The following is a 24,575-nucleotide window of genomic DNA, read 5'->3' as shown; positions in this document are numbered from 1 at the left end:
TAAGAATATAAAGTAGCAAAACTTGAACTCAATTCTAGTTGCTCAAATGGAATGCCAGGAACTCTACTGGGCATCGTACTCCTTTCATGTTGTAGAGATATTATGACAACCATACATACTCTAATACCAGAGTAGAAATATATGAGAAAATGTTACAAAGCATGTAGAAGTGTTTAAAGGTCCAACTAATTTGTAAGATCCCTGTGATCTTGACCCATCCAAATTACAGGTAATGTATTTGTAACACCACAAATATGTAACACGTCAGTCTCCTTTCTTTTTTTGACGCACTTCACGCTACCTCAGACATATTGCATCCTTCTCTTCTTGAGACATTGTTGCATACCTTGCTCTATCCCTTTCCCGCTTACGGTGCTTAGCATTATTGTCTGCTGACAGTGAATTGGATGCACTGTCAGCTCCTTCGATGTAAATAGCAGAACGTATATAGTCAGTGCATCTATTTTTCTAATTCAAGTAATCCCTCCCATCTTGTTTATTCATTAGTTACCTCCATTAGTGTAGTTTGTCAAATCACCAAATGGAGCACGAGAACAGTTTGTTTCCATGGAATTCTGACATTCTAAAACCACACACCATCAAAATCCAAAGTTAGTTGCATTCTATAGTATAGTAAATATGATTGGACAGGACATGACCCAGTAGACAGGAGTATTAATATATGCAACTAATTGATGGAATGTTGACCCATGCAGGTTACAGGGTAATATATATGTAGAGCAACAAATATGGAATTCACCAACACCTTTCTTTTTTTTACGCGCTTCACGCTGCCTCAGGTTTCTTGCATTCTTCTGTTCTTGAGACATTGAAGCATACCTTGCTCTTTCCCTTTCCCGCTTACGTTGCTTTTTATCATTGTTTGCTGACTGTGAATTGAGTGCGCTCTCAGCCTCTACTGTACACGTAGCATAACATATATAGTCAGTGCATCTATTTTTGTAATGCAAGTAATTCATACTGTCATGTTTATTCATTAGTTACCTGCATTAGAGAGGTTTGTTAATTCGCCAAATGGAGCACGAGAACAGTTTGTTTCCATAGATTCCTTTAACAGTCCTTGTCAAGAGCTGCAAATGTCATACACCAGTCATATTCATAGAAAATTAATAGATTGTGGCACAATCAGTTCAAAGTGTCCGTTAATATCAAATGCAAGGAATCGAAAAAAGAACTTAGATATGAATTTCCGTATATCAGCATAAGCAACATGCGAATGGAGAATAAAATAAACTGCGCAACATCAACAATGCATACTCAGGAAAACTTAGTTGTATAGGGTTTTGTCCAATATTGGATAGTGATGTCAGCTCCAATGCTATGAGGACTAAATAATTATTACAGATTTGAACATAACACTGAGAGATGCATCACAGAGCTAGAGAAGTCAAGTGACTTCTTTTTATAAATAATACAAAAAATAGTCCACTACAACATATACAAGTACTACTCTTTTTAAAATGTTCAGAAACGTGTACCAATATCAATTTGGTTATAGAAATACAAATAGGGGTAAAATGGTCTTTTCACGTGGCTGTTAACATCGCTAACACTTAAAAACTGACAGAAGGGCCAAATTAGGGAAGGAACGAAGTTAATGGGTCATATAGGGAAGTTCTGAAAAAAAGGGCCAAGGAAGGAAGAGGTAAGTTTAGTAGGGCCATACAGGGAATTCCTCCATGTTTTTAGGATTCCCTGGTTAGAAGCAGCTTCCTTGGGGGTCAAAACATCCATCTACAGTTTATAAAGTTCAGTCTGCATCTCTCATGGATTAAGCGAGGAATAGATCAAACATCCCTTCTTAATCAGGCCATGGGGATGAGTCCTGCTAGCGATCAGTTGACAGGGGGTGCTCTACGCCTCTACTCTCAGTTCTTGGAACTGTATCCAACCTAATCCATATCATATAGCTTTCAACAATCAATGTGATCTAGAAGTCTTAACATTACTGTATCATCATCAGTATATGAATACAACTCAGGGAAAAGGGTAACAACATGCTGTCATGCGTGGATCGAAGTACAAAGAAACAACAAGGTTACCTCTGATGAGTACAATAAAAAGAACCTGCTTGCCGCAGCACTTAGTGAAGCACGAGCAGTGATTTTGTATGAGCAATGCAGGGAGTTACATTTGGGAGATAATTTGTTTTAATTTCTTACTATGGATAATTTGAAAAACGAGAAATTAGCTCTCTGACAAATGAAAACGTATATTACACAATTTGACATCCGAAGTGTCTGATAATGTTCTGTCAGATTGTAAATTAAATAGAAGTATTTGTTAGAAGCTGACACTACCACACTGGAAATTCTAGCATTTCAATTTAGGATTAATTAAGATGGTCCACCTGGGTTTTACTTTTTAAGTACTTGAACTTGGGTGGATAAAGCTGAATCAGTGGGCTTTGAAAATAGACTGGAGCTAAACAAAGCTTGCAAAATAATCAAACCCCTGAAAGTTAACAGGTTTTAACAACCAAATTATCTGTTAAGTAAATGGGTGAGGATGACCACAAGCTAACTGCCTGCACTGTTGGAAATACAAAATTAGTACTATAAACTACTCCCTCTGTTCTGCTATGTTTGTCCATAGCTTCAGGAGAATATGTTCCACCTATTATCAAGATGGATTTCATGGCAGCCATATGGAGTCTACAGCAGAGAGATTCAAGGAAATTGGAACTGCTCAATTCTGCATTCATCACTCTAATTCCCAAGAAGTCAGGTGCATTGGAAGTCAAAGACTATCGACCTATCAGTCTTGTGCATAGTTTTGCAAAACTGGTAACAAAAATCATGGCAAATCGCCAGGCCCCCCATCTGAACAGCATGGTTGCTACTAATCAAAGTGCATTCATACAAGGAAGATGCATACATGACAAATTTATACCGTCGGCATCTCATTTTATGTCTTCTATTTTCTCAATTGTCTAGTATGGATATTCACCTGACTTGCAAATATGGTAAAGACACTAATGGTCAATACAATGGGATCACATAATGCACATTGTAGCAGCCCTTGCACAACTTGCTAAAGTGAAGAATCATTTCAGATGTAATCTCTTTACCTATCTGTCCAGTGCACGCTTCCTCTTCTCTTCAACTCTACCTTGCCACCTGAATGTACCTGTACACAGGGAGAGGGGCTTAGATTGTATGCCAGCAACAGTAATAAGAGAGAAGAGTAGAAGTCACAAGAGGCGAATTTGGAACTTCTGCCATGTGCTTGTGCCAGTAATTGTACAGAACAGTTTACCTCAAAGCAAAATAAAAGGACATAAATGGCACGCAGAAAACCAGCTTGAATTCGAGAACTTAAACTGCTCTCAGGCCTGTAGGCAGACAAGCCAAAAACAATGTGACTTAACAATACTTGTGTATCATGAGAGTGATGTTGCTAGTGGTAAAATAAACAAGATCAAACCATTCTTATTGTAGTCTGATTGGTGACATTGGAGGTTGAAACCCAGGGAAGGGGATTGAATTTTGTCAGTGATTCCTGTTGTAAAACATTCTTTATGGCTGCTGGGTCAACCATCAGTCTGGGAAGCAATGGCAATGGCCTGGAAGGGTATCTATTCATCTCATACCTGACTGACTCCATCATCTTCAGTGTTCCTACGCATTGTCCAAGTAGAAGTAACAAACTGTTGGCCTGAATACTGTTACTGTCTCACTGATAGTGTTGTTGCAAGTACAGTCTGAACATTTTGTTAGTGTGAGCTTTGATGCTTCAAATGTTCAGGCTGGGGTGCTCTCGCTGAGTGCTGACTGGCAATCTGGCATGTGCTGGCTACGGGAAAAGGAGCTGACAGCAGGTCACCACAGGCAGCTTGTAAACCTTTAGCTTTATTAGCAGGTTTATACATAATCTTACCGTGTTTAACCATAGCAGTTTGAAGTTAGTTTTCGTTGCTATCACGATGACCCAGTCAATCCTAACTTATCAACCATTTGGCCCACTTGTTAATGGCCAATTTTGCTCTAACTACATTCAGGAGTCTAATCTTCCTGTCACATAAGTGCAGCAAGATCGACATTGGCGCCTTGGACAATAATATACAGCAAAATTGATTGTCAACCAAACCAGCCACTGCTTTTGCCTTGCTATGGGCAGAGAGACTTTGCCACTGCTGTTTGGATCCAAGAGCTAATGTCCAAAAGTGCTAAAGTTAGCGGTAGTCCATCCAAACGGATGTACTAATGGAGTGAGAACCTAGCTAAGACCTAAGAACTTTAGCAATGGTATAAGTGCGCTGATATTTAGCACTCAACTTTAGCCTATCCAAACTGATCCTGTATAACAGACTATTATAAAATTAATTTTTTTCAATATAAGTCTGCTTGAGTCATTTTCAAATATCCAAAACGAACACAGGAAAGGTAATCTGCAATCTAAGGTTCAGTTAATTGACTTCAAGCCATCCAAAATACCAATCAAAAGATAAATTAAATGAAAACGTTGGAAGTGAACTACAGCGAATAAAATGGCCACCGTTGGGACAAATAATACAGCAATAGTGGTAAAATAAACAAGATCAAGCAATAGAGACGTTCTGCCCACAAGACGGTTCAACTGAGTACTGAAAGCTGGCAGCCAATACATGAGTTACATTCTGGAGTTGCTTCATAGAGAAACGGGAAATATTAGCTAACATCGCACGTTCAATACAAACTAACACAGATGGTACAAAAGTTTCCAGCTGCCTAACATTACCAACTTCAACATAACATCAGTTCACACATGCAGGCAAAGAGACCCAAAGGTTTTGGAAGACAAGAGAGAACAAACCTTTGGAAGACGTCCGCTGCACGCCGGGAGCGAGGGCAGTTTCTCGCGTCGGAGGGTTGTTAAAATCACCAGGCGGAGCTGCACGTCGGGGTCGGTGCGTGCAGCCGTTGCCACGAGGCCGCGAGGGCAGTTCGCGGCGGCCGCGGCCACCGTCCGCTTGCCGGAGGCACCGCGGCCGTGGCGATTGCGAGGCGGGCTCGGGCCTTCGGCGCGCAGGCTAGCCGGGGAGGAGGAGTGGAGGACACGACGGTGCCAAGGCCAGCGATGGCCGGCGGGAGCGGAGGCTGCGGTGGCGCGCGGTTCCAGCTGAGCCTGCAAGGCGGCGGTGTGCGGGACCAGCAAGGCGGCAGCGCGCAGGCCGGCGAGGGCGGCGGCACGCGGGACCAGCGGCGCTTGGGTGCGCGGGCCAGCGATAGGCGGTCCTATCCCCGGTCGGGGAGCGAGCCGGCGAGTAGCAGCTGCGGTGGCGGTTCGCCGGAAGTTGCGCAGCACAGCCGCACAGGGTAGCAGGGCCGGTCTGGGGGCGGGGCGACGGCAGGCGAGCCGGCGCCCGGCGCCCGGCGACCGACGCCCGACTCCCGACGGCCGGCAGCGTTGCGGGATGCCTGCGCGCGCGGAGATACGGCCGCGACGTCGCGCGTCGACAGTCAAGATGGGGTAGAGCGGATGCGAAGCCTGCGCCCGAGTAGCTGACCCGATGGCGAAGGGGTGCGGAGGCCGCACACGAAACCGGCGAGCGAGGGAGGAGCTGAACTGCTCGCGCGGGATTTCGGATGGGCCGGCGTGTGGGAGAAGCTGGAACTGTCGTTGGGAATAGGGTGAGGGGAAGCGTGAGGATTTTTTTATTTTTAACATTTTTTTAAATAATATTTTAATTTCAACCCGTATTGGTTTTTATTTGCAGCGAGTAGCCCGTTTGGTCGCGCCATGTGGCGCGACAGTGTGGCCACGTTGGCGGCCCGAGCCAGCGCTGCGCCGCGTCGGCGATGACGTGGCCCTCCCTGTCGCGGCACATGCACCGGCGCGACAAGCCTGTTGCGCAAACGGGCTGGCGCGACAAGGCCAATGTCCTGGGCCCGCGCTGGCCCCTTCTCCCCCACCCTCCCTTTCTTTCCCTCCTCCTCCCCGACCAGTGCTGCAGGCAGGGTGACGGCGCCCCCCCCCCCAAAGATCCCCCCAAATTCGGATTTTTTGAGGGAAAAAAGTGGAGGGAATCGTTCCCCATCCTTGTCCGAAGGTATTGCCCCTAATATCTCATCGTTTAACAGTGTGTATTAGTAGTTATTGATGGTTTTTTTATTAGGGTTAGGTTCTTGATATGAGAAACGGTGGTGTTGTTGATAGTTTTCTCATGATTAGGGTTTTAGATGATACGTAGATGGTACTCTGCTCTCGATTTGGACGTGAGGTAGTACGTGCATGCATCGATTAATATGATTTCTAGGATTGAGTAGTGTGGATGTTAATATGAGTTACATGTAATTTTATTCCATAGTTTTACGAATGTACATATTATATTTTGAACGCTGGTATATTGTGCTTAATTAGTATATACTTTGTTTCCATAAGTATTTTGTTTTTGTTTCCATAAGTATTTTGTTTATTTCACATGGCAATGGAATTTATGTATCTACAATACACATGGCAATGAGCGATGCCCGGTACAAGCTACTTGGTGGTGGACAGTACCCATCCGAGTGTGATGAGGATGCCCCAGTCCCTCCTGCCCTTCCAGTTCCATTCTGTCGTTGTGAACCGGGCAATCAGCTGGCAGTAGTGAAGCAATCGAGGCATCCCAAGATGACCGGTAGAGCATTTTACATTTGCAAGTGGAATGATTCATTGAATCCTTGCCACTGCTTTTTCTTTCAATGGATCGATGGTCCGGATAAGTTCGATCCTAGAATTCGGCTGTTCCCTTATTATCGGTCAGAGTCGTGGGCGTACAATGAGTTTAGACGATGGGTCCCTCCCCCACCAAATCCACCACCTATGACAGAGGAAGAGAAGCAAGAAGATGCTATATATCGTGTGAACAATCCTCCCAAATGTCATTGCAGTGTTCGTGCCAAACTTCAAAGGCCTAATATTGGTGTCCCTCCAAAGTTCACTCCCTTTTTTAGATGCTCGCTAAAGACTAGAGTAAGTGTCATGTAACGTAGCATTGATTCTTTAATTTTGCTGTAATTATGTGGCTAATGTTATGTGTCATGCAGGATGGACCGGCATGTGACTTCAATGAGTATATTTATGGTCCTAGATCTCATTGGCCGACAGAAGAGGAAGTGCGAGAATTTGAGAGTGGGAAGAAGCCATGGCCATGTACAACTACTCCTAGTCTTCGATGCAAGTGTGGTATTCTGCCCACAAAAGGCGTAGTTCCTTCTGAGCTTGGCTATGGATATTACTGTGGCAATAGCTACGGAGAGTATTGGGTTCGTATATTAACCACAAAGTTGAAACTCCTTATGATTCTGTCATTGTGCTAGTACTTGGTACATTAACATTTATGAATGTTTGACTCTCAATAATTTTTCAGGAGGGAAGGACATGTGATTGGGAGTGGTTCGAAAGCCGGTATGAGCTAATGTTGCAATTGGGCAGAACAAAAGAGCATTGGAAATCTGGAGACACTTTAAATAGAAAACTGAAGATAAGGAAGGATTACAAAGTTACGTTGCCCCTTGAGTCATTTTTGTCAGGGCCTGTACTCCAAGACCTACGGCGTGAGTATGGAAAGAAGGCAGCAGAAAAGGTAACTCTTGAGGATTGCATTGTTTATTGGAGGAGGAACCGAAGCAAGTACCCATGGCCCCTCACAGATAGGGAGCTTTTGGCAAATTATGAGAAGAAGAAGAAGGAGGAGGAGATGGAGAGGCAGAGGTTAAGGGAGGAAAGAGCAAAGAAAGATTTTACTGTTGATCCAAAGGGTTCATGGGAAGAATATTTTCAGAAATTGGAGGCTAACAAGAGGATGGAAGAAATGGAAAAGATGGAGGATTTAGCTTAGGAGGCTCAGATGGAGGCAATGCAGGCCCTAGTTGCCGATCTGCCACACAAGGTGCCCAACATTGAGAAGGATGTGTCATCCGCGAGCACGGAGGTTTTGGGTGTTGGAGCTACTCAAATGGATGCAATGAAGGCACTTGTAGGAGACTTACCTGCCCAGGATCACCTGTCTGACAGGAAAGGAAAAGCAGTCGACACACATGTAGTTGATAACCAAGGGAATAGTGCAGTGCAGGACAAAGGGAAGAGTGGTTCTGAGCATGACCACATTCCTGGTGATGGAGATGATGACGAGTGGTGGGCAATGAATGCAGCGGAAGTAGAGGTCACAGTGTCCCAAATTGAGGCAAGAAAGGGGAAAGCTATAGTCCAAGATGATGGAGATGATGATGATGATGGTTGGGGAGAGCTTTTGATTAAAGGCGACTCTGATTAGCTTGTTTTATTTATAGTTGTATGGACTCTATATATGATTGTCTTCAGTTATCTGTACCTCTCTTCCTCAGCTTAAGAAGATCGAGATACCAAATTTTGATATGCCTGCCTCTGCTATAATAACGTTCCTTGATTGCCTAGAGGAGCTTGAGTACCTGGACATATCAGGTTATGAAACATCCACGATCTCCAGCGTTGTGTTAGTGAAAGAGCTTCACGTCTCAAGGTGTTTCTTTGGAACTCCAAGTTTGAGCTCGGTGAGTTTGTAGACTGCTCGAACTGTGGGGAGCACAACATTAACCCTGGAGAGCCCTGTAAGTGCATGATGGAGAACAAGGTGATGGACTGGCTGGCTAGACTGGGATAGGCTTCCTGAACCAAGGGCGTCTGTGGTTTTTTGTTGTTAAATTATGACGTTTCTCTGTTTGTAAAATTTCAACCCTTGTTATATTTGGTGTTTGAGCCATGTAACAGCAAATCCAACACCTTGGAACTTTAAACTGCACTGCCATTAGTGCCTTATCTGAGGTGAAAAGGGTCGATCGATGTCCATGATTGTTCTTCAGTTATGCATTAGAGTAATAGTTCTTTTTTTTATGTTAACTTGTGCCAATTGTTAATGGATCTGGTATTCTGGTGCACAAATGAATCGAGTTTCTGCCCCTAACAGCAGAGTTACCCGTTTAACCGTGTCGTGCAATGGCTACCGGTTCCTGAACACGGTTTCGTGGCGCGCACGGGTGAGCACCATGGATTTCTCGTTAGACTGCTCCCTCTAGTTATTTTTACATATCACATTAGATTTGTCTCAAATCAGATTTGTTAAACTTTGATTAAATTTATAGAAACTATAGCAACATTTATACTATCAAATATATATGCATTATCAAAACATATATCGTGATGGATTCAATGAAACAAATTTGAAACAGGCATCAGGTAGCAAGTGCCTTGTCGCGCCAGTATGGGTGGCGCGACAGAATAGCCGTGCCACGCCAACGACTGCCCAAGACCAGAAAGGGATGCAAATCGCGCACGAACCCACTCCCAACGGTGCGACAGAGTAGGCTTGTCGCGCCAGTGTTGTTGGCGCGACAGAGCCACACTGCCGCGCCATGGAGTGTCAAAGTCCAGAAAGGACTGCATTTTTGACTTGGTGGCGTGGCAGATTCCTTTGGTCGCGCCATTCCCATTGGCGCAACATAGAAGGATTGTCGCGCCATCCTTGTTGGAGCGGCATACCCTTTCTGCCGCGCCATGTTTTCCCATAGCCCAGAAAGGTCTGCATTTCGCCTGCGGTGGCGCAAGGGCACAGTTTTGTCACGCCACCCGGAATGGCGCGACAAAACTGTTTTCGGCCACCTAACTACATTGGTGCTCTGCCTTGCTGCTCCCTCTCGCAGCTGCTTGCTTCTGCTGCTGCTCGCCACTGCTTGCTTCTCCTGCTGCTGCATGCTTGCTTCTGCTGCTTGCTTCTACTGCTGCTCAATGCTATTCTTGCTGCATGGAATTCATTATGAAAGGGTCGGTGGGGTGCCGTTGCAAGCTACAGTGTATCATTACAAGCATCTTGTCCATCACAACCTAAAGTGGTCCATGACAAACACAAAGAGTTCATGACAAGCACAAATAGGTTCTAGGTAGCATTTTTACAATACATCTAGGAACAAAGTGTCGGAGCTCCTTCATCTACGGCGCCGTCCACGCTCGGCAAGGCTGAAAGGGTCGGTGGGGCGCCGTTGCCTTCCAGGAGCTATTGGGAGCACGTTCGCGCTACCAACATCGGTGTGGTCACGAGAACGCCTTTGTCGGTGACGCGGAGGAGAGTCTGGGGGTGCATCCTGAGGTGCCTGCACAAAAATATATAATATGGAGGCATGTTGAAGACCAAAAATGTGTACAAAATCACATTTTCTTTATAATGATGCAGTATCACCTCTAAGTTAAAACATGTCAATTACACATGCTTACCTGGCTCGATTCGCCCTGAGTCTGCGTTCCTGGGGGAGCATCAAATAACTGAGACATCCTGAGTACCTGAAAGGTTGGGTCTTCATCTTCTGAGTTGTCCTGGCGGTCGGACTCTTCACTGGTTTCTGGTGACAGGATAGCTTTCCCCCTAGACACGGCACGTGATGCCGTCCTCGAAGTGGACCGCGAACGACTTCTGGAACCGGAGGGCAAAGGAGTTGTAGCGGTCACATCACCGTAGTGAATCGGTGTACGGTTGCTTGAGGTGGGGCCACATGCACTAGAAGCTCCCGCACCAGGGGCCAGTGGACCAAAGTCCTCATTAGGGCGAGCCATGCAATTAAGCTTCTGTGTGCAGCCATAAAATGTTAGGCAAATACCGTAAGAAAGCATTACAAAGATGGTGACAGTATAACTAAACATAAATATGGTTACCTCGACAAATGCCCTAAAGTGGCCCCCTCCGTTATCTCCTTCGCTTGCATGGGCCATTGCCACGCCTGCCTCGTTAGTGAGACGGCCGAGTTGTTGTGCCTGATAAGATTGAGTTAGTCCTAACATAATTCAAATTGTGAGTTTATTTCTAAGGACACAACATTCAAAAAGCTTTGTTTACCATGTAGTTCTGTAAAGGGCCCCTCTCGGGCTGCACTCCTCCGCATGTGATGTCATCATACTTGTCGACGATGTCATCAACATCATCCGTGTCCGCATGGTCTTCTATAGGCTCAGTTGACCGTGACGGCTTGATTGAAACTCTAGTGACTGAATGGAACCAACGAAGGTATTCCTTGTAATGGTTGTGCCTATGTGCTGGTCCAAGTTCCGGATCCATCCTTTGCCTCTGGTTTAATTGTAAGCCAAGAATTACCTCTAGTTCGCCACGGTATGGCCGACCGACTGGAAACAACTCCCAAATCTAGATTTGCAAGAGGTATGCACAACCTCCTAGGTTCGAGTCATTGCCAGCACACCGACATGCGTCACAAAGCTGCCGGTAAAGCCACCCTAGTGCTGCCGACCCCCAGCTATACTGAGCAATGTTCTCCCACTGCTGTCCTAGAATTGGAAGGACCATCCATGAGATGGTGTTTCCAGAACCATCGGAAACAGGAAGCCCCCTAACAGGTGCCACAACCACACGCGAGCATACCTCTCTACAGCCTCCTGAGGTGCTCCCTAAGGACAATGGTTGAAATTCTGCTTCAACCAAGCCGAGCTAACACCTGAGGTCTACCTGTCCTTGACTCCCTCAGGTGGTTCTGGAGGTCGAATTCCAATGTGTGCCTCCACCATATCCCTCCATCCATCAGTCTGAATCATGCCGATCACTGCATTGCCCTCTAAAGGTAGCCCGAGAATCATCGCCACATCTTGCATACTGATGCTAACCTCCCCGCAAGGTAAATGGAATGAATGTGTCTCCGGCCTCCATCGGTCCATAAAAGCAGTCAAAAGAGGTGCATCCATAACTGGGAGCCCCGCACAGACAACACGCGCCAGAGGAAGCATCCCGGCTCGGAGAAGGTACGGCACATATCGCTCATCCCACCGAAGTGGGGAGTGGGTACGTGCGCGGAGGGGCTGCAGCGCCTAATATCATAGCAAACGAGTCGTTAGAGGGCAGGAAAAAATTATATAAATGGAGGTGTGCTCGGTAAAACAAATACAAACCTCGCCACGGTCAACTAGGATGTGTGCTCGGTGGTTGGAGTCGTAGAACGTCTCCAGTAGGGGGAACCTGGGGTGCGCCATCCTGCAGTGACAAATCAAAACATGATCTGTTAGAACCAACAGAAAAATGAACCAAAAAAGTATTTAGAATGATCATGGTAATTAAAACAATAAATATAGACGATCAATAAATAATATTGCAACAACGATTGCTGAGTAATAATGAACTCTATTTAAACTTGTATTGCTAATTATTATTCATAATAAGCACAAACCTGTGTGCTATGCCTTTTTCTCTTTCTCGGGTTAGGTTGGGCCGTTCATTTTCGTTTAGATTTCTTTTTCTTCTTACATTTGCACTGAGAACAAAATCTATGGCACTTGGAGCAACGGTTTTGGCTCTTGTCCTCATCAAAGTCACCGGTTCCGCAGTCTGCACTAGCCCGACCTTGTGCCTCATCCATATCACCTTTGAGCCTTTTCTTTCACCTCCTTCCTTTCTTAGGTTTCAACAGTGATGCATCCGGCACGTACTCTACTCCCTTGTACTCCGGCCATTGAGATGGATCCAGGTAAGGTTCAAAACTAGCCTCCCATATTTTGATTGTGTTCGACCGAGCGTAGTACGGACTCAAGTAAGTGGGGCTTTTGAAACAAAAACCGTGGGCCCTACATGCCGTTATTAGGTGCGAGCATGGAAGGTGTAACAATTGTGGAGTCATGCAAGTACAGTCTCCAGATCTGAGGTCCACTTTGTAATGGCGTCCTCCATGACTCTCACCTCCTATATTTGTACCACCTGCTCCTCTAACACCATAAATCATTCTTTCAGGCCCGTAAGGCACTGCAAGTTGGTTCACTGATCTATTCTCGGCATCCCCAAGGTGTTCATGCGCTATTAGTCCCCACTATTGACCCTTGTCCAACAAACTCCGAGCTTTCCCCCATCTATCGATGAAGTACTCGTTCAACTTTTCGAAAGAGAACTCTACAATGCCAGCAACAGGTCTTGATCGAATACCTTTGAATATATTGTTCACTGACTCAGCGTTGTTTGTGGTCATGATATCGTATCGCCACCCCCCGTCATCATAAGCAAGAGCTCATTTGTCCTTGTCCACCATTTCACCTTTCAACCACTCCTTGGCCCTCTCATTCATGTCCTTTTCTAAATCAGCAAGTTTTTCTTCAAAAGCTTTCTCCGTGCGCACTGAACACAACAAATTTAGTTTCCCAATTAGTTCTTTCTTTTTCTGACGCCTCCACATATTTGCTGGAAAGTGTCGGATGCACCACCTATGCACAAGAGGTGGAAATCCATCCATGTGCTCTTTAACGCAGTTTAGGAGACCATGGTGCCGGTAAGATATCATACAAACTTGCCTCGAGGCCGCATGGAGCGACAGTCTTGTCGCGCTAGTGCATGTGGCGCGACAGGGAGGGCCACGTCATCGCCGATGCGGCGCAGCGTTGGCTCGGGCCGCTAGCGTGGCCACACTGTCACGCCACATGCACTGGCGCGACAGAGGCTATCTGTCACGCTAGGGCAAGTGGCGCGACCAAACGGGCTACTCCCTGCAAATAAAAACCAATATGGGTTGAAATTAAAATATTATTAAAAAAGGTTAGAAATAAAAAAATTCAAGCGTGGGGGAGACCGCCTCGCGTCGGGACTGCACGGGGGGATAACCCCCCCGGGGGTGTCGCGTGAGGGTGGGGGTGTGGGGTGGGGAACCGCCGGAGCGCACGGGGAAGTAGGTAGAGGCGAGAAGCGCATTTTTTCAGCGGAGCGGAGGGGCAGACTCTCGGGGGAGCGAAATCAACCGACAGAGGTAAGGGGCTATCTTTTTTTTTTCTCGTCTCTTTTTTTTTAACATGCCTAAGTATGTGTCATATTTTTTTGGCATGCATTTTTTATTTTCTATATTTTTTTGACATGCCAAAACATATGACATATATTTTTTGGGTATGAATCTTTTATTTCTTTTTGCACAGCCCATATCCATGATATAATTTTTTGAGAGAGAGATGTCATACATTGATATGGAGTTTTATTTTATGGATCGATGGATGTTTGCTTACTTCTAGTGTAGAAGCATAGCATGTGGTGGAAACGTGTACGTGATCTTGATCATGAAAGTATGAAATGAATCTCACTAAGGGTCACAACAATTTGACAAAGCTCAATGAGATAGAAAGTTGCATATGTGGAAGTTTTGCAATGAAAAAAACATATGGCTTTGGATAGAAATTTCATATCATCGAGGAATTTTATTTTATTTTTGTGTTTTTGAAAATTAAATACTCCGGATATCAAGCATCACATAGGAGAAGATCATAGCAACTCTACTTAACCATATCATAGCTCACAACAACTTAGATTCGGATCATACTTTTTGCTACCCACAAGTTTCAAGTTTAAGATTTGAACTTTTAGCCAACGAACTCAAAACTAGGTAGAGCATAAAGTTGTAACTAGGCATATGAAGGAAATTAACAGAGAAACTATTCATCATCTCAACAAGAAAAACTCACACCATGCTTACTACATATATTAAAGAAATATTTTTGGTGTTTTCTAGGTTTTGCAAATTTTTATTTATTTTTAGTTATGCAAATTTTTATGAGTTTTCTAGGTTTTGCAAATTTTTATTTGGTTTCATACAAGTTTTGGAAAGCGGTAAAGATACATGATACAAGTTACCTCTCGTGGGGGTCTTCCCCGAAGCTAGCTTCTGGCTTACTACGGTTAGTCGAGATTAAAACCTGTCCAACGGCAGTAGGCCCTCCACACCTCCTGGCGCTGCAGCTGCCTCTGCTCCATGTCGTGGAGTCTTTCGCCAGTGTGACGCTGCCATGCTTGGGATGTCTCGATGTGTTGGTGCAGCGTATCTTGGATGTTGTCACTCTGTACCCGCAGCTCACCTAGCTGCTGGGTGATGGTGCTGAACCCTCGGGATGAGGCCGTCCCTCTAGTGAGGCTCGGGGCTCCGCTGGAGCTGTAACTGGTGGACCGACGGCTTGGTGCCTGCCATGCCCACTTCTCAGTGCTAGCACTGTGCCAAGACGAACCACCTGCCTCATGCTGATATGAGTACTGTGGCTGCTGAGGCGGTGGTGTCGGTGCTGCTTCCCTTCTGGCCGTGCTTTTTGTCATCCTGCCAAGCAAACCAGAAGAGCTATGTCTACGGCCCCCTTCTCGTGGAATGAGAGGGATGGTTAGCGAATGACAATTATACAAATGGAACTCCGCATTGGGCAGCAGAATCTCATTTGTATGGCCCAAGAAAAAGAAAATCAAAAAGTCATCCGGGCCTTTTTTGAGTGTGTGACCTTGGATCAAATAGGCCTCGTCGATATACGTATGGTCGCCCTCAATGAAAGGAATGAAATTCCCCTCTAAGGCACCGATATGTGTTGTGATACGAGTAATAAAAGAAATGCACTCAATAGGACCCATTTTGAAATTTGAAAGCCATTGCTTAACCAAAGTTTGTGCGGGGGAGATTTTGATCTTGTTGACCATGGCATATAGTATGAGCAACTCATCGTTGTGCACGGCTCGGACATTATCTCTTGGAAAGAGAGTGATGGCTAACCACTTGTCCATCAATTGAAGAGTTGGATTATGAATATCGCTGCACCGAGGTGCAAACTTTCCATGGACAACTTGACTCAAAATCTGGCCCCAAAACTCATGACGATTAAAACCACGGCAAGCTTGCTCAAGAGAAATTGGCCAGTGTTTGTTGAAATCGAGGTGGCCGGCAAAATTTTTCCAAAAAAGCAAATACCCTTTCCTGAAAAATAAAAAATGAATCCAGTTTTCCACCTCCCGAAGAGTGCAAAGAAATTGGGTGGTGAGGAGTCGAGAACCATACTCCTCAATGGGAACGAAGTTGTCCCATCCAATTGCATGCTAAATATTAGCGAAGTCTTCGTACATACCTGTTTTGATGGGGAGTTCCGGATCGAAGGCTCGGGTGTGGACGAAGCTTCGGTTCTTGAGGATGGCGTAGCCTTGTCGTTCACGATCATCTCGTAAGTCGAGGTAGAGAGCGTCATCTTCGTCAATTTCTATGGCCTCGGTTTGCGGTTCGGCTTTCATCTCTTCATGTTGTTCTTCTTCTTCATAGTCCATCGTGCTTGGTGTAGGTGTCGGTTCAGGAGTGTGCGAGCTCGAGCCACCCCAAGAACGAGATGAACTTCCACCCATCATCTTTTTGAATGCGCCGGAAACCTTCCGCCCTATGCCCTTCATTTTTGGACAAAACAAAACACGTGCAACTCGAAACGGGTTACGTTAGTGAAATCGAAATGAATGTTCTTACCCGTGAGTTGTTCCTTCTTTTCTAGCAGCAAAGAAATGAGAGAGAGAGAGAGGTTTCTTGAATTCAAATTTGAGCAAAAATCCAATGAAAACCCTAGAGCAAAGCTTGAGAGAGTTTGAGAGGGAGTGAGTGAAATGAGAGTTGAGTGTGAGAGCTCAACACCCACCTCTCGGCCTCTATTTAAAGAGAGAATGGCCGGGTACAACAGCTAGGAGCTAGACACAATGGCTACTAGCCGTTGAAAAAAGTTGGCAGGGAGCCGTTGCCAGGTGGGGTCGGCTAACCCTAGGGTTCGGCCGGCCCCCCTGTGGGCCCTCTAGCTGACAGCCAGGGCCCAGGTGCTCCCTGACGGCCATAAACTTTGAAAACTTGGGTGCCTGGCAAAACTTTGCTTCAAAAGATGTTCAAAATTATTTTTGAAAGGATTTTAATGCTCAGAATATATTTTTTAATTTTTTTTAAATAGCAGAAAAAAGTGCTAGAAAAGATTCTAGCATGAAAGGGTGTTTTGAAAATTCAATTATGCAGTGGGAAAAACCAAAAAGTCGAGAAAAGCAAAATGGTGGAAAATAAATATGAGATACGTACTGATTTACCTTTGGAAAGGGCTCGTCGTTTTGAGTCTGACGAGCGGGACCTTTCTCCTACTTTTCTTACCATTGTTCGGCCTGTCCTGGAGAAGTGGATGAAGACGAACTTGCAACCTTACGCTACTCCTTCTTTGATTTCTTTGTGGTCCGTGTGGTCGTTGGTTCTTGATCGGGAGAAGTCACTTCGAATTTTTTCTTGCGTGCCCTATCCAGATTTGGTGTTGATCATTGAGCATTGTTCTTTCTTGGGCTGGAACGGGAACTTTTCTTCTTTTCCGTTGATGTTGAAGCAGATTTCTCCAGCTCCTACATCGATGTGTGCTCCAGCAGTGCTCAGGAATGGCCGCCCAAGGATAAGCGGTGTTTCTTTTGATATTTCCATGTCGAGCACTACGAAGTCAACCGGAATGAAGTAGTCTCGATTTTTGACTGGAATGTATTCAACGATTCCCTCTGGATGGCGGACTGAAGAATCCGCTAGCTGGAGGTGTAACACTCTAATCTAAATTTCAGTATTTAATAATAAATTTAATTGTCTTTATTTAATTTTCTAAGGTTTATATGCTTAATCTTGCATTTAAATTAATTTTCTTTCATAAGTAATTAAAATTTTCTAGGTTCGACATGTTTGTGCATACATGCTGGTGCATAATTTTATTTGATTGAATGTGGTTTGAATTCAAATTCAAATAGGTTTAGTTTGGTTTGAATTAGAAAAAAGAAAAGGGAGAAGAAAATGGAAGAAAACCAACCCAGCCCATCACCCTAACCAACCCAACCCACTGCAGCCCACCAGCTCCCGCATCGACCCAGCCCAGTGCCCCTTTTCCTTCTCACCGGCCCAACCAGCGTGCCAGCCCAGCACCCTCGCCAGCCCGTTCGCCCCGCGCTCGGCCCAGCAAGGCTGCGACCGGCCCAGCTCCACCCCGCGCCTGAGCCCAGCGCCCCGCGCAATGTGTGGCGGAACCACCCAAAACTACTGGGCCCGGGTGCACTGATCTTTGTTGCTAAGCAACTCTGACCCAAATTTGGCACTCACCGGTAGTTCCTCGAGTGAAGCCTCGATAAAAGCCACGCTATTCCAGAATCAGCAGACAACACTCACACGAAGGTGAGCCCAGAGATTACAACACAGGACATTTCATACATCTCAGAGTGATTGCAGCGGAAGAGAAATTTATTACAAACCATGTTCAGAGTAGCAAAGTATTACAAAATTCCAAACTACACAAATTATTCAAGTGTCATAGTCTCAGCGGAAGCAATAAAACATCTAACAAAAGGAAATGACGTATCGATAAAGCCCATATGAAACACGTCACTCAGCAGGAGAGTGGTCAGCACCAGCTGAAGGGCCATCCCACTCAAGAGACCAGCCCGGAGGCAAGGTACATGGCCAAGTAAGACTTGCAAACAGATTTTCGAAGTTAGTACCTGAAAAAAAGTGCCACAAGCAAGGCTGAGTATACTAATACTCAGCAAGACTGACCCATCACCGGATATAACATAGTCCGATAACTAGACATGCAAGGCTTTTTGGTTGCTGGGGTTTGTTTTGCCAAAAACGCCACTAAATGTTGATCCTTATTTTCAGATTTTATTTAGCCATCTTCCAGTTGGATTAACCATTCTAAGTTTGCATCTATCTCTACACAAACATGGTAGAGCAATCATTTTAATCATCCAGCAGTATTATCATCAGCATGTTCCACTTGTTACTCTGTGTGACCGAAAACATTAAGCAATCTCATGCCGTGAGAGGCGCACGATTCCGAATCGAATTTCAACCTGGCCAGGGGAACCTAGACCACAAGCATGGGGATCGACTTCGCTCCCGCCCACGCTACAGTTCCCCTTTCTTTCCAGTCCGTGGATCCGGCACACCCTCCCCGACTACAGAGCCCGATGTCTCTGCACCCGTACGTCCGGACAAAAATAAAACCTACTTCTAACAAGAGGGTGCGAGATCGTTACACTCGCTGGTCCAATCAGGTACTTAAGCTTACCGATTACCATATTTCTCGGTATGTGGCTAGTACTTTCAAACGCTTAACGAAATGAGCCACACACCGCGACCTTAACCATTTTGGACTACACCAGCGGGGTATCACAACTACACAACCCCGCTCGTTGTCCTTATATTTCAGCAGGAATTAAAGTCAGTCAACTCCTATAATCTCGCGAAAGGCAGGAAACCTCTCGACTTTTACCGTACCTAGTTAGCGGGCAACTAGTCGAGAAAAAGATCCGGATAACAAACATAGGTACCTAGGGATCACGCACCTAAGATTTTCGATCAACTCCTAGAAAACGTAAATGCGCAATAAAAATTATTACAACATATACAAATAGTAAGATGAATATAATGTGTAAAATAATGGTATTATGCACCGGGGCTTGCCTTCTTGGGCACTATTCAAAAGTAGCCTTGGGCTCTTCCGAACATTGGTTTGGGTCTTGATTCAAGTCAGTAATATTAAGAGAGACACTCTCCGGAGTGGTAGTATTCACGGGCACCAATTCGTAATCACCGTCGAGTAGATTTACCGTTTCTATATGCATGCAGAAATGATATTGTTACAACATGATATAAACATATTTCTTTCCTTCACTATAAAGTTGTAGTCCAGTATAGCATGTGTCTGTTGTGGTGGTCTTAGTTAACTTTATTTTCTGGGCAATCGTTTATAGAGTAGTTTTTAAATTCACTTTACTTCATAAAAGAGCTGTGTGGTTTGGTTTTCATTTTTATCATTAAAACATAGCATGCTTTCACTATTCATAACAACAAATCTACTCATGAGCTAGTGATGAAAAATTTAAGTAGCACAGATCAGATACTCTAGCATCTATGGTATAGTTTTCAGCATCTAATCATAAAGCAATTAACCATAACAAAGCATGTAAGTAGATTACTCTAGTTTCTTCACCTTTTTGCACAGAAAGTTTGACTTGGGTTCTCGTGCTACAAATTTTACGGGAGCATCTACAAAGCATCTAATCAGTACTGTAATTTTTCCAGATTTTATGTACTTATAAATTAGAGGTGATAAAATGAACAAATTTAGCATGCTATTAAATAAGGTTAATTCTACAGAGAGTTATACTTGGAATATGGTCCTCAAACTTTTACCAGAGCCTAAACATGGACTAAACATGCTTCAGTAAAATTTTCAGGCATTATTTCTAGAATATGAATTACTCATGCATTAAACTAGATATGAACATGCATATTCATTTGGACTTTAATATGACAAGTACTGCATGTGAAACTTTTACCATAGCTATTTCTCATTCTAACTAGTAACATATCTAAAGATGAAGAACAGATATGACAGATTTCTTCCAGAACAAAAATAGCAAATCTAAACATGATATAACATGCATATTTTACATCTACAGTCCTGTTCATGACATGAATCTCAAACTTTACATATATAAATATATGACTAAAATAGAGTTCCACAAATATTATTATATTTTTCAAAGCAAAGGAACTATTTATCATAATTGAAGCTTACTTAACAAGCTTTAAATCAAATATATAGTTAGACTGATCTAAAATTTCTCAAACTTTCGCAAAAGTAAGTTTTTAGTGACATGCATACAACGAAAAAGTTTCATACACAGAACCTCATTATTTCTACCAGCATTAATACATGAGCAATACTAGTAGATTTAGGAATCTTGGAATTTTGACCTAGTTAATGGTGTCACAAGTCATTCAAATTTTTACCAGGTACTAGAAACATTGCAAAACATCACGTAGCCAAAAACCAGCTATGGTTACTGAGCACAACACCTAGAACAAACATAGCCCATTTATTCTAATCATTTTTGTAGATTAAAATGTAGGAAGATTATGAACATATGCATGTAACAAAACTTGCAGATCTTGTTCCAAGGATTCCAAAACATTTTAGTTTGAATTTTTCTGATTTTTATACAATTTTCTAGGCATTTTTGAAATTCACTATTTTGAAGTTTAATCACATTTTGCAGTTTGACCCCTGGAAGTTTCGTTTCTTTTAACTTGGGGTCCCTGGCGGAACTCACAGAACAGGGGAGGGTTTGTGCAGCGGTTCCCAGTGATGGGGATGGCCGACGGCGAGGGGAAAGTGGGGGAAAATGGAGAGGGGCTCGAGAGCTACCCTTGGGTGGTCGTGGGAGGAGCGGAGGTGGTCGGAGCTGGGCTCTCCACGGCGAGGGGCGGACGGCGGAGGGTCTGCTCCGACGCGGCGGCGCTCTGCTGGCTGTAGGGCTGGGCGGCCGGGTCGTAGAGCTTCGGTAGAGGTCTGGGAGGGTGGTGGTGTTGCCGGTCTGGGCAATGTGGGGCTGGGGCGGCCGGTCCGTGACGAGCTTAGCTCGCCGGCGCCAATGGCCACGGTGGATGGGGTCTGGGCGCGCGAGGGGGCTTGAGGTCGTTTGATAGGCGGTGAAGGAGAGGGTGGGCGCTCCTGGGAGTGCAGTGCGCCATCCGGGGGAGGTTGATTCGGTCGGGCCGGGGACGGAGGCAGTCGACGGCGAGCGGCGACGCCGTTTGGGCGGCGTGGCGCATGGCGGGCGTCGTGGCGGCCGTGTAGGTAACCATGGGAGCGTGGCAAGCGGAGGACGAGCCAGGGCGACGCGGTTCCGAGCAAAACCAGGGGCGCTCAAGCCCTTACGGCCGTTCCCGGGGCGGTTTGCCGTCGCCGGAGTACGGACGGCGTGAGAGGAGAGAGGTGTGCTGGCAGTGGCAGTCTCGTAAATAATCCAAAGTTCAAAACTCAGTTCTATAATTTCAAATTTTCTCCCTCTTCTGGGCGTCAAATGAAAAAGTGTTGAATACCACTTTTGCTCAGTTTTTTGAGATCTACAACTTTCATGTTATGCACTTTTTATTCGAGCAGTGGTTTGAGAGTTATTTAATTATTTCAAAAACTGCCATCTAAAGTACTTATCATTTCATGTGAATTTTGGCACTTTTACTCCTAGGCTTCAACTAGACTTTTGTTTAACATGACATGGTGAATATGCCTATTCATTTTCATAGGCTTCTTTGCATTGGTTTGAAGTTATTTTAACTCCCTTAATACTAGAAATAGAGCTCTTGTTTATTTGAATGTTTAAATTTTGAATTAGCAAAAGTATTTTTAAATTAAACTATGTGCCCCAAAAATATGAGTGTGTCTTTATACTAAATTTTTGTGACAAATTGAGCATGAGAGTTCTACAAGTTTTATATCCACACATACTCATATACATGGATGCATTATTGTTTTGTATAAATATTTATTATTATTATGTGCTAAAGGAATGTTTAACCTTTTGTTCAAATTTTTATTTTGTTTAAACTAGTAGCTCTTCATAAATCAAATAATGGTTCCATTGATCTTTGCATATGAGGGCTTTCCAGTTTGGATTTGATTTGCATAGAAAGTTTATAGATCATTATGAAAGGTGTACTTTAGTGTGTTATTACCACTCATGTCAAGTCAAGTTTTAAAAGTGTACCAAACATTGTTTTTCAAGCTTATTGCACTCAAACACATGCACTCATACATTTACACACAAGTTTGTAAAAACTAGATATAGGGTTCTTGTTTAAGTTTTCTTAGCTCATTTGTGTGTGAAGTTATGTTAATTGACTGGTTTTGGTTAAACTGACACCAGAGGTGTCACAGCCTACCCCCTTAAAAAGAATCTCGTCCCGAGATTCAGGTGAATAAACTAAGTGTGGACAGTGTGTGTGCCTTTGGTTGGTGAAACCAGAAGGTAGACATTATTACCGGCTTTGAGTTGCAAAGATTTTCTTCTTTTTATCCAAATAACTCATTTGGCTAGAGTGGGTAGCTTTAAGATTTTCTAGTATTATCTTTGTTGGTTATTTTTCCTGATTATCAAGTCTGGTCCAAATATTTAGTGGTCTTTGGTATAGCATTATGAGATATATTTAGCGAGAAATTTTGCCTAGGGTCTTGATATATTTCGTTAATACCCAAGTGATTGCAAAGCTTTGGAGAGAGATGACCTATCAAGAATTGGTTTTCAGAGATCATGATTCATTTTATCCACTATGGAGATTCGAACGATAAAATTATATCCTTATTGTAGTAAAACATTTAGGCTTCTCCATTATTTAGAAGAGCTTGTGCTTGACGATTTTCTCAGGACAGATTCTGGGTAGTTGATAGAATTGATCATAACTGAGGAATCCAAGGTCTAAAAATTATCAAATTTTTACTGGGGGTGCCTAAGATAATGATGATCATTTCCTCTAGTCAACTCCAACTAAGAAACAGAGCTTAAGATAGTCAAATCATTAAGTGTTTGCCTAAAGGTTGACCCAGATTTCAGACTGAACAGAGGGCTCGTATTTTGACTATAAGTACCAAATAAAATGACTAAAAATTCTAAAAATTTTTCAGTAGCTTCTAGACTCAGTTAGACACAACATTCATGTTGAACGTTTTCTCAGGAAAAGCTTTTATGTGGGTAGAAAAATTCATGTGGCCAGACTGCTAGAAGTTGACAGGATCATAGGGGTTTACCAAAAGACTGAATTTTGTGGGTTACACTTCTCTAAAAATTTTCAAAGTTTTATATAAGTAAGGAGATTTGTTTTAATACATTTGGTTCCACAGGCTCAACTTATTTTGAGGTAGTTGATCAGGTCTAAAAATTTGGGTTTCTCTTCTGTACCTGCCGGTCCACTTATATCTGACAGCATTTTAGTATGGAGATCTTATTCTTCGGCAGAAGCAAACTTTTCTCAAGACATTCTTGCTCAAGATGATTTTATTTAATAGTTGGTACTTGTTTTGAGAGAGATGCACCATTGTTCAAAGTCGTGACGTATTGTGGAAATACCAACATATCTGTGAAATGTGGCAATGCAGATATGTGGTTAAATGAGTTAAAGCACCCATGGGAGATAAATTTGTGTCGATGTAATATACGGATACAACGACCCATACTCCTAAGAAATATGCACACGGATTGGTGCATTTGTCCTGAGGTAAGCTAGTGGATGTGCGGTTCATGGTGTGATGATACACATGGTTTATGCACATAATGTGGTACACACAAGTGTGCTGAGTATGTGTGTGGGCATGCATTGCACATGTTCCAATGCAGTGTACTGACCAAGAAAGTTATGCAAGTTCTTTATATTTCTGTTGACCTGAATTTAGAAATCAAATCAACACATTACTCATCCTTGATATGCTAACTAGAGAGCCAGGTGAGTTGGAATAGGGAAGGTATGACGGGTACCATCATGAATTTCTTCAAGAGTGGTGAAATTGATCCTTCCTTGTTCGACCTGATCAGCCTATTTCTTGCGCTCATCCCGCAATCTTTTGCGCATGCTTTTATTTGTTTGGCTAGAACCTTGGTCCTGATTTTGCTGTGTGGCTTGAGGGCATCTTCGAGTGAAGTGGGTAGGACTTCTACAGATGAAACAACAGTTCGTCTCACTCGGACCACTGTGCTGTTTGCATTGTGAGGATGTCATATCTAGCATATCTACTGAACCATTCTCGGGTATAGTGCACCTAGCTGGGTCCATGGTTTCATGGACAGGCGAGCGAGTTCTTGCTCTTAGGATTGTGTTGGCAGCAATAGCATTGCGGGTTTGCCTTTTACCACGGGGAACGAATTTTGTGCATGTAATTTCCCATCCAGTCAAGTCCATATTGCTTGAGCCATGCTTGGGGGTCAGACACTTTACTTGGTCATCCTTAAGTTTCATCGGAAGTTGTGATGGCGG

At 43.9% G+C, this 24,575-nt stretch overlaps 1 protein-coding gene and 1 long non-coding RNA gene across 3 annotated transcripts in view; one reads left to right on the top strand and one right to left on the bottom strand.

Moving 5' to 3' along the window:
- The window catches only part of LOC120662574 (abscisic acid receptor PYL4-like), a 54,883-nt gene that overhangs the window by 8,664 nt on the left and 21,644 nt on the right, over nt 1–24,575 (top strand). The gene's annotated exons all lie outside the window — the stretch shown is intronic.
- On the bottom strand, nt 90–5,645 carry LOC120660362. 2 transcript variants are annotated; one of them, XR_005669555.1, is made up of 6 exons: nt 4,816–5,645; nt 3,092–3,150; nt 1,006–1,091; nt 767–919; nt 512–583; nt 90–422 (listed from the first exon to the last, which is right to left on the bottom strand). It is a non-coding gene; the product is annotated as an uncharacterized LOC120660362 (long non-coding RNA). The 2 variants fall into 2 exon arrangements; XR_005669556.1 differs by having other exon boundaries at nt 767–916.

The sequence above is a fragment of the Panicum virgatum genome, chromosome 2N, assembly GCF_016808335.1.
Source record: "Panicum virgatum strain AP13 chromosome 2N, P.virgatum_v5, whole genome shotgun sequence".
Classification (NCBI taxonomy): Eukaryota; Viridiplantae; Streptophyta; class Magnoliopsida; order Poales; family Poaceae; genus Panicum; species Panicum virgatum.
The sequence above is the reverse complement of the archived record's forward strand: the minus strand, read 5'-3'. Positions and strand labels throughout refer to the sequence as shown.